The 9,630-nt window shown below is 42.9% G+C and overlaps 1 protein-coding gene across 6 annotated transcripts in view; it reads right to left on the bottom strand.

The window, feature by feature from the left end:
* Window positions 1–360: 360 nt before the first annotated feature.
* The window catches only part of MCM9 (minichromosome maintenance 9 homologous recombination repair factor), a 127,070-nt gene continuing 117,800 nt past the window's right edge, over window positions 361–9,630 (bottom strand). For all 6 annotated transcript variants that reach the window (XR_004352471.1, XR_004352475.1, XR_004352473.1 and 3 more), the window contains 2 exons: window positions 7,155–7,384; window positions 361–4,587 (listed from right to left, as the gene is read on the bottom strand). The gene's annotated coding sequence lies outside the window, so the exon portion shown is untranslated. The remainder of the gene's footprint in view (window positions 4,588–7,154; window positions 7,385–9,630) is intronic.

The following is a 9,630-nucleotide window of genomic DNA, read 5'->3' as shown; positions in this document are numbered from 1 at the left end:
TGATTTACAAATAGGAAAACTGCTGTGTGGAAGGGTTAAGAGTTTTGCCCAAAGCCATAAAGCTAGTAAGTTGTAGGATCCGAACTTGGACATATCTCTGCTTCATTCCCAGGCCTACATGCTTAACTCCACATCAGGCCACCTTCCCGTGAGGAGTCTCACAGTCTTCACCCTAAAGATGTTCCTCTGGTTCTCAACTTACTTCCCAACAATTTCCAGACAAACCCCTACACTTTGAAGCTTGATCTCACAATTCATGCTAACGCACAACTTGGTTTTTTTCCCTTACCTATATGTCGTTGTCAAAGGGCGATTTTTTAAAGGGTAAAATCATGACTCTTATGTTATTATAAAATGAATACAAGTAAAAGATTTTATTTGACTAATTAACCAAAGATGGAACCAGTAAGATATTACAACTAGTTCAAAGGAGAATTCAAAGTACCATACATATAGAGGCAATCTGAAAAGCTGAGGTGAACTTAACATGCCTGCAAAACTGGTCAAGATCCACCAGGTGACGGTGAATTACATCTGACACCGTTCATTTGCATTTCTGTGGACACCAGTCATTTCCACTATTATTATTTTCTACAACCTAGAGTACAAAATACCTCAAAGACCATGAAAGGTGGAGATAAGCTGGAAGAGCGGGCTACACGAGACACTCAGAGGTCATTTTTACCCATTTCAAGGTCTTCTGCATTTTTCCTGGAATCCTGAACTAACATTTTATTATATATTTATTATATGACTGTATTATAATGTAACCACTCTCTATACACGTGTGCACGCACATGCATGCGTGCACACACACACACACACACACACAAATGGGTCTAGATTCAAGTTGTGGAGACAAGTTTTCTCTTCAGAATGAATATAATAGAATCACCTGGTTCTCCGGCCCTCTTTCAGTAGTGACTATTAGATAAGCATTCCACAACCAACCATGTATTATTCCCAAAGAATTCCCCAATGTCATAGGATAGTAGCTTTTTCCCCCAAAACAGTGTCATGAACAGATGGTACTAGACAGTCACCTCTTATCTTTAATGCTGTCATGCTCATATGGCAGTAAATCATAGGATAGTCACAAAGACAGGGCATTGTGAAGCCCTAATTAAATATTTTGACTAGGAGCCTGCCTTTGCTTTGATAGAACATCCCAGCATGAAACAAGTAGCTACCAAAAATACTTCCTAAAGAAGGATATGGTTCTATCTCTGAGAAACCACCAACTTCTTCCTTCCCCAGACACCTGTTTCCTGCCTTGAGAATTTAGGCCCTTCTGGTCACTAGTAAAGGACACCTGCCGCATAGGGATCTGCCTGGAAAAAGGAAAAAGTGAAAACCAAGACACCGCCACAGCTTTTCAGGAGTGAGTTAGCAACTGGTGCTCAAGATCTGAGTTGCTTCAGGGCCTAAATCATCTTCTTGCCTCCTAAGGGAAGTAAGTCTTAGACAAGAATTAAAGTGCAACTACCTTATTTGGGAAGTGCGGGAAATACTCGTGGGGGGAGTAAGGAAGAGGATAGAGTAGCAGGCAGGCAATAAAGGATGTGTGATTAAGCACGATCACGGTGGGTGACTAAAGCTTTACGCAAGCCAAGAGGTGACTGAGCTGCGGTAGTACTTATAGAGCAACTCCGGTGAGCCACTGATTGAGGACTGGTCCTAAGAGGTGCTAATTCACTCATACTTCCAGCCTGCTACAGGTTCTGGAAATAAGACCTTTAGGCTGGGAGACAAGGACACTGGCGGCTGGCGTCAGTCAGAGCCGCTGAAGGGCTGGCAGGGAGACAGGGGAGGGGAGGAGTGGGCAGATACTACTAATACCTACTCACCACAGCTGAGGAAGGATGGTCTCTCCAGTGGTCAGCGTTAATGTGCTTCAGCCTCTCTCTCGGTCTCTGCTTTCTTGCTTTTCCTCCTGCTACCATATTTCCTAGTAGCAGAAAGAGAGAGCACGCACCTTGCTGGCGTAGAGCTTATTGCCTTGAGTTGGCTCACAGGCCACTGGTCAGCCTCTGGATCGGCTGTCCTAGGATCAGGTACATGCTCCTGGCTCCTGTTTCTGAGTGCAACAGAGTCAAGTGACATACAGCAGGACCACGTGTGCTACAGACTAGCCTAGGGGCTGGGAGCAGGACGGCTTCCCGCCGCAAGCAGACGTCACGCACATTCTGTTCCGACACAGGTGATGGCAGAGTTATGCCTCTGATGGTTGTGTACGCTTACATCCACCTCACCTGGGGAACCAGCGAGGCTTTGGTCATTAGAATCCCTAACCTGAAGCTGTGGTTTTTCGTATATATGTCTCCCCTTAGAATTTAGTGTGTTCCTTTGCTCATCTTAATTTAACATTTACACTGTACTTTACCTCTCACCATTTCTATCTTCTCATTTGACTGTTTTCGTGAACAAAAGCCTGACGTATGTGCAGTAGGATTTCACTGTACCGAGAATTGCTGTCGTTCTTGGTTTCGAGGCACACACTGCATTTGAATCTGGGGACCCTGTGTTCTAACTGAACTCCTGACTCCCATCCTCATGTTCTCTGAGAGCCCCCCTCTCCCACTTACACCTTCTCCTTGCCGTATTTGCTTTATAGCATTCAGCAGTCTCTACAGTTTAATTTATTTTTTAACCATTAATCTCCTGACTTCCCACATACGCTTCATGAGGGCAGGTGCCAGGATGAGGCGATCAAATTAATAGCTGTTGAATGAATGTATTACTAACGCAAGGACCTTAAGGTTTTTTCCTAGGAAAGGGCACGGGGGATCAGTTTGGACTGATCCAGTGGCATCTGTGGCTTGGTCCCTAGTGTGACTAAGACAAATTCTGGGGTGGTGGCTGGCCAGAGGCAGCATGGAATCGTCAGGCAGAACTGAAGCTGTGGCCTGGGTGTCATCAGCGTGGCTCAGATCAGCAGAGTCCCTACTTGGAGAAGGAAAGCTTATCAGGAAGCAATAGGCAGGACTAGCAGGGTAGGGACATGTGAGACGGATAGTGAGCCACAGGGAAACATCTGGCAACCATCAGGGCGAAGGGCACAGGATAGCGCATTAGAGGGCAAGACCTTCATCCTGGATGCACTGAGGAGGCCTTGCCGTGGGCCAGCCCTGGATGATGAAAATTCCAAGTTAGGGAAGGAATTCACAGCAGCCACATTGCTGACGGCAGCCACCCCACCGCAGCCCACACTCGGCATGCCACAGCTCTCGCAAGGCCAAAATAAACAGTGCAGAAAATGATTCTCCAGGAGATCTTGACTATAATGTCCTTCGGGAGATAGTTATAGAGGTCTGCACTCATTGTCAGTGCCAAGAACCAGCACTTACACTTATCATCTGTATTCCGGTCTTCCTTTCATTTCTGATTTTGGAAATTTACATTGGGCATGAATTGTTTTTTTAAATTTTAAGTAGAAAAACGTAAGTATAACATCAATATTTCCCATCCTGGCCACCCTGTACCTAAACAGCAAATCCAACTACGTGTCAGAGGAGAATATTAAATGGCACTCAACCTTTATGTCATTCATGGAAGATATCCTTTGAAAAAACTGGATAAATGAGAACAACTTGCTGTAGAAAATGTGCCTATAAAGGCTTGAGACTGCTGTTAATAGGCTAAGTAGCTTTCAGATTGAAGGCAGTGTAGGCAGAGGCTGATTATATCCAAGTGTGAGAACAGTACACCACTTTCAGAAAGGCAGCACGGTTAATTAATGATTAGTCTTCGAGCTCATAAAAACGACACACTCACTGACATGGTCCTATGTCAGTGAATGTATGGAGAAGAAATAGATTTCTGTGGTATATTAAGAAAAAAGTTTTATTTGAAGCTTCAATGTAAACGGAATTTCTAAATTGTAAGAGGGCATACTTTTGCAAGAGGAGAAAAATCCAGATGTTCAAAGCCCTGGATCAGGATGTGAAGAATGTGTCACACTGACACATTCACTGAATAAAAGAAAGTCTCTAGGGCAGATTATTTAAAGAAGAGTGACAGCAAAGAATTCCTAAAACTATCAAGAATTCTGTCTCTCTCTTTTTAATGAGTGCACACCTATAAATTCCTTTGTTAGTTTTCAATGCACATTATTCTTTTTATTCAAACCCATAATAATAACAGTCTGAAATAATGCTCTTTAAGTTAAGTATAGAGCTTCAAAACAAGGGGCTGCTATTCAACCTCCTAAAGCCCTCTGACCACAGCTCTCGGCCTGAACATTCTCCTAGTCAATCAATATTAGCTTATCTGCACTGTATCACCCTCATTGGGAAATTCGTTCATTCATTTAACGAGGTATTGACAGCCTACTCTGTGCTCCGCATCACTCTTACAGGACGTCAAGAACACAACTGACAAAAAACCCTGGGGGCATGGTGGGAAGGAGGCAGATCATACACAATACTTGGGGATAGGTAACGTGCTATGCAAGGCGGTGATGCGTGCTCTGGAAAATTGGCGGCGGTAATGCGTGCTCTGGAAAATCGGCTTCCAGGAGCTGACTGTGGCATCTCTTCTCCAGCTCCATGTTCATCAGCATCAGTTCAGTGACATCACGTTGGTAACCTGAAACGGCAAAGTATTCGCACCGTGGAAATGTGCAGATCTTACGAAGTGCAGCTTCTTTTTCTCAGACGGGCAGCTGATAAACGTTTACCAGCATACCACTGATGTGATTTTAGATCAAACATTGACATTTGAGCAAAGACATGAATGTGGTGAGGGAGTCAGCCTTCAGCCATATGTCATCTAGGAGAAGAGCATTTGAGGCCATGGAAGAGCCACTGCAAAGGCCCGAAGTAAGGAGCAGGCTGGGGGTGTCCTAGGAAGAGCAAGGAGTCCAGTGGACAGAGCAGAGAAAGTGAGAGACAAGGAGAGTGGGATGCTCCGGGCCGGGTAGTTTTAGAGCAGATTGTGGAGGATGATGTAGGCCACTGGGGGGACTCTGGCTTTTACTCTGAGTGTGATGGAATGCTATTAGAGGTTTTAGAAGAGAGGAATGTGGGATCTAATGTGCCTTTTTTTTTTTTCATTTATTTTATTTATTTAGTTTTGGCTGCGTTGGGTCTTCGTTGCAGCGTGCGGGCTTAGTTGCTCCGCGGCACGTGGGATCTTCTTGGACCAGGGCTCGAGCCCGTGTCCCCTGCATTGGCAGGTGGATTCTCAACCACTGCGCCACCAGGGAAGTCCCTAATATACTTTTAAAAGGACCACTTTGGTATGTTGAGAATAGATTCAGTTGTGGGGAGCTGATGGGAAGTGAAAAGGTACAAGCAAGGCAAAACTATTCTAGATATTGTAGTCTATTTACCTAGGTGAAATGTGATGGCTCAGAGTAACAGTAACAGATGTAGTGAGAAATGGCTGGATTCTAGATATATTTTGAAAGCACCTACAGGAGGTGCCAATTGATTGAACATGCAGTGTCAGAGAAAGGAGTAAAGGCTGACACTAAGACTTTTGGTTTGAACAAATGGAAGGATGGATTTGACATCACTTGAGAAGTAGAAGACTCTGGGTGGAGCAGATGCAGGGGAAGGGAAGGGTGGGACAGTCAGAAGGTCAGTTCTGGACAAACTGAACTTCAGGTATCCATTATGTCGAGTAGGAGATGGATGTATGAGTCTGAATTTTAGGAGACTGTTCTGGCCTGGAGATATAGATTTGGAAGGCATAGATGGCATTTAAAGGCTTAGAACAAGATAGTAATGCCGAGGAGTGAGTATAGACGGTGAAGAGACAAAGAACAAGGATTCAGCGTTAAGATACTCCAGGGTTGAAAGGTCAGGGGAAAGAGGAGGACCAACAAAAAAGAGTTAGGAATGAGCAGCCAGAGACAAAGGAGAAAAGCCAAGGGTGTGGCGCCCTAGAAGCCAAGTGAAGAAATTGTTTTAGGCAGCAGGAAGTGATCAGCTGTGTCTAATGCTGCTGATAGCTCTGGTAAAATGAGAACTGAGAATTGATCACTCTATTTAGCGAAATGGAGGTCACTGGTGACCTTGACCAGCGTGGGTTCAGTGGAGGTCCGTGAAGCGAAGCCTCCTTGGAGTGGGTTTAGGAGAGAACTGGAGGAGGGAAATTTGAGACAGTGAGTATAAGAGACTCTTTGAAGGACGTCCTCTGCAAAGTAGAGCAGAGAAATGGGGCGGAAGCCGACAGGGGAATTGAGGTTAAGAGTAGGGCTTTGTTTGGTTTGGTTTAAAGATGAGAGAAATAACGGCAAGTTTGTATGGTGATGGGAATGAGCCAGTAGAGAAACTTCAGTGGAGGGAACTTTAGTCCCTCAACCCTTCTCTTCCTCCCTGCCTGGTTTCATTTCCCTCCTTGCTTCATTTCCCTTGTTAGCCAGCTTGGTCCCATGACTCGCTATTTCTGTTATGCTTTTACTAACCCCCTACAATGCATCCCTTTTGTTACTCCTTCCTTCCCAAGCCCACCATTTTCTTTCTTCTCCAGAGCTCTTGGGTTGCCAGTTGGCTTTACTACAATAGTTTCATGCTACCTAACCTCACTTGAACCTGCAGAGCTGTCCAAGTATTCTTTTCTTCTTATATTCTTTCATGGTTTACTTCCTAGCAAATGACCAACAGTGTTTATTCCAATATTTTAAAAACTCGTATTCAGCATTTATTCAACCTACATTTATTGAGCAAGAAAATGTTCCAGACACTGGAGCCTGACACCCAACCCCCCACTGCTCCCTGGCCTATTAGCAGATGACCTTTATTCCACTTTCCCGAAATGATTGATGCGAAGTTCTTCAATCTTCTCCCTCACATTCCCAACTTTAAAAGACATCCTTCCCATCATTATTTATAGAAAATAAAGTTTCCCTGCTTTTCTCAAAGATTAACTCTTTCATTTTGGCCTTGATTCTGTTACCTCTTATATTTAATCACTTGTTCTATCAATTAATCTCCCTGCATCTTTTACATCGTCTCCTCCCTTCTTCCCAGAGGGAACAGCTGTACTGACCTTTGAACTAATCATTCTTTTGCTTTGCTTTATGATTTTTTCACATATATACACACACATACATATATAGGTAGATACATACATACACACACATACATATATAGGTAGATATATATGTGTGTGTGTGTATCTTAATACAGTGTTCACTTTTGACAAACCTGGTTTTGGGTTTTGGACTTTAAAACGCAAGCCTAGCTGTGTATGGAGAAGACGGTTTGCCGCTCCTTGGAGATCAGCTGAACAGACTCTCTGGGTTATAGTCTGGCTTCAGCTTCCCCTGTGGGGCTGTCAGTACAGAAGGTCATGAGTGAGTCCTGGAAACATGGAGTTGGGGCCCGTGGCAGGAAAATGGGTAGGGGTGGAGGCTCTGCATTTGCTTTCTCAGCTCCTATATTAGAAGAAAACACAGAAAATTAATGAATTAAATTTCCTGTTCGAGAAGTTAGCATCAAAATATACCCCGAGAAAACAGGAGGAAAGAACTAACAAAGGTATGAGCAAAAACTAAGAAAACAGAAAACAAAGATACAATAAAGATTATCAATACAACCAAAGCTGTTTCTTTAAAAGGACTAATAATGTAGACAAATCCCTGGCAATATTTATTAAGAAAAAAGAGAGAAAGTAGAAATAGAGTTTGCAGTGAAAAGGATATAGCAGATAAAAAAACTGAAAATATTTACAATGAAAAACTTAATGCTGAGGCTTCCCTGGTGGCGCAGTGGTTGAGAGTCCACCTGCCGATGCAGGGGACACGGCTTCGTGCCCCGGTCTGGGAAGATCCCACATGCCATGGAGCGGCTGGACCCGTGAGCTATGGCCTCTGAGCCTGCGCGTCCGGAGCCTGTGCTCTGCAATGGGAGAGGCCACAACAGCGAGAGGCCCGCATACCGCAAAAAAAAAAAAAAAAAAAAAAGAAGACAGAGATAACAAATGGCGAGGATGTGGAGAAAAGGGAACACTTGTGCACTGTTGGTGGGAACGTAAATTGGTGCACCCACTGGGGAAAAGAGTATGGAGGTTCCCCCAAAATTTAAAAATAAAACTACCATATGATCCAGCAATTCCACTTCTGGGTATATATCTAAAGCAAATTAAAACAGGATCTTGAAGATATCTACACTCACATGTTAATTGCAGCATTATTCATAATAGCCAACGTTCAGAAACAACCTAGATGCCTATCAACAGATGAATGTATAAAAGATGTGGTTTATATTTACAATGGAATATTATTCAGCCACGAGAAGGAAGGAAATCCTGTCATTTGTAACAACATGGATGAAACTTGAGGGTATTATGCAAAGTGAAATAAGTCAGACAGAGTAAGACAAATTCTGCATGATATCACTTACACATGGAATCTTTCTTTTAAAAAGTCATAACTCATAGAAACAGAGTAGAAAGTGGTTGCTTGAACTGGTGGGGGGCAGGAGGTGGAGGAAATAGGGAGAGGATGGTAGAAGAGTACAAACCTTCAGCTATAAAGATGAATAAGGTCTGAGACTCTAATGTAAAACATGGTGACTACAGTTGCTGACACTATACTGTATAATTGAAATTTGGTAAGAGAATAGAACTTAAATGTTCTCATCAAATAAAAGATAAACATGTGATAAACAGGTGAGGCATTGGATGTGTTAATTAGCTAGAAGGGAGGAATCCTTTTACAAGGTATATGTATGTCAAATCACCATGACGTACACTTTAAATATCTTATAATTTTGTTAGTTATACCTCAAGAAAACTGAAATTAAAAAAATACCAAGTATTGCCAAGGACATGGCACAAAAGGAATGCTCATATACTGATCCTGGGAGTGTCAACTGGTACAACGTCTTTGCAAAGTATGGAAGTGGCCAATCGCCTAAAGATTAGACATTCCATTCTTCTTCCTTGTTTACCAAACCCCAATATTTTTAGAACAGCAATGTCCTTAGGCTCAGTGTATGAATCATGTCTGGTTGGAGCCAATCATAACCATCCTATAACATTTTGCTAGATATGTTTTCCCATTTCCTTGACACCAAGAGGCTGCAACCCCATTCTGGCCAATGGGATGTAAAGGGAAGTCTGATGAAGAACTTCTGGTTGCTAGGACACGAGAGTCCCCAAGGGTGGGGGTAGAGGTGGGGGGGTTCCCTTTATTCTTCAAACATGTCCCCATCCTAAGTCAGTAGTGGTCTACCCTTAGAAAAATAGGAAGGTTTGTCCTCCCTAAAAAAAAAAAAGAAGCCCCCTTTTCTACATACTCTTTTCTCTTGTTTGGGACACTGGAATGAGACTGTGATGCCTGGAGTTGTGGAAGCCATTTTGTGATCATGAGGTGACAATCAAGAGGACCAAAGCCATCACACTAAGGTAGTAAGAGTTGAAGGATTGAAAGTGACTGGGTCCTTTGTTGACAATGTTAGATAATTAAATCTTTATTTCACAAACAACTGTTGGTGAGCTTTTCTGTATCCTGTAATCAAAAACTTTCCTGATAGAAAAGTTGTCTAGTAAAGTTAAAAAAAAAAGCTTAAGATCCAGAATACTTTGACTCCTAAGTATTTACCTTAAATAATCCTTACAAACATGCACAAGAAAACATATCCAGAGATGTTCATCTCAACACTGTTTGTAATGATGAGA

Source organism: Phocoena sinus, chromosome 12 (assembly GCF_008692025.1).
Source record: "Phocoena sinus isolate mPhoSin1 chromosome 12, mPhoSin1.pri, whole genome shotgun sequence".
In the NCBI taxonomy this organism is placed as follows: domain Eukaryota; kingdom Metazoa; phylum Chordata; class Mammalia; order Artiodactyla; family Phocoenidae; genus Phocoena; species Phocoena sinus.
This window is presented reverse-complemented; position numbering and strand designations above follow the sequence as displayed.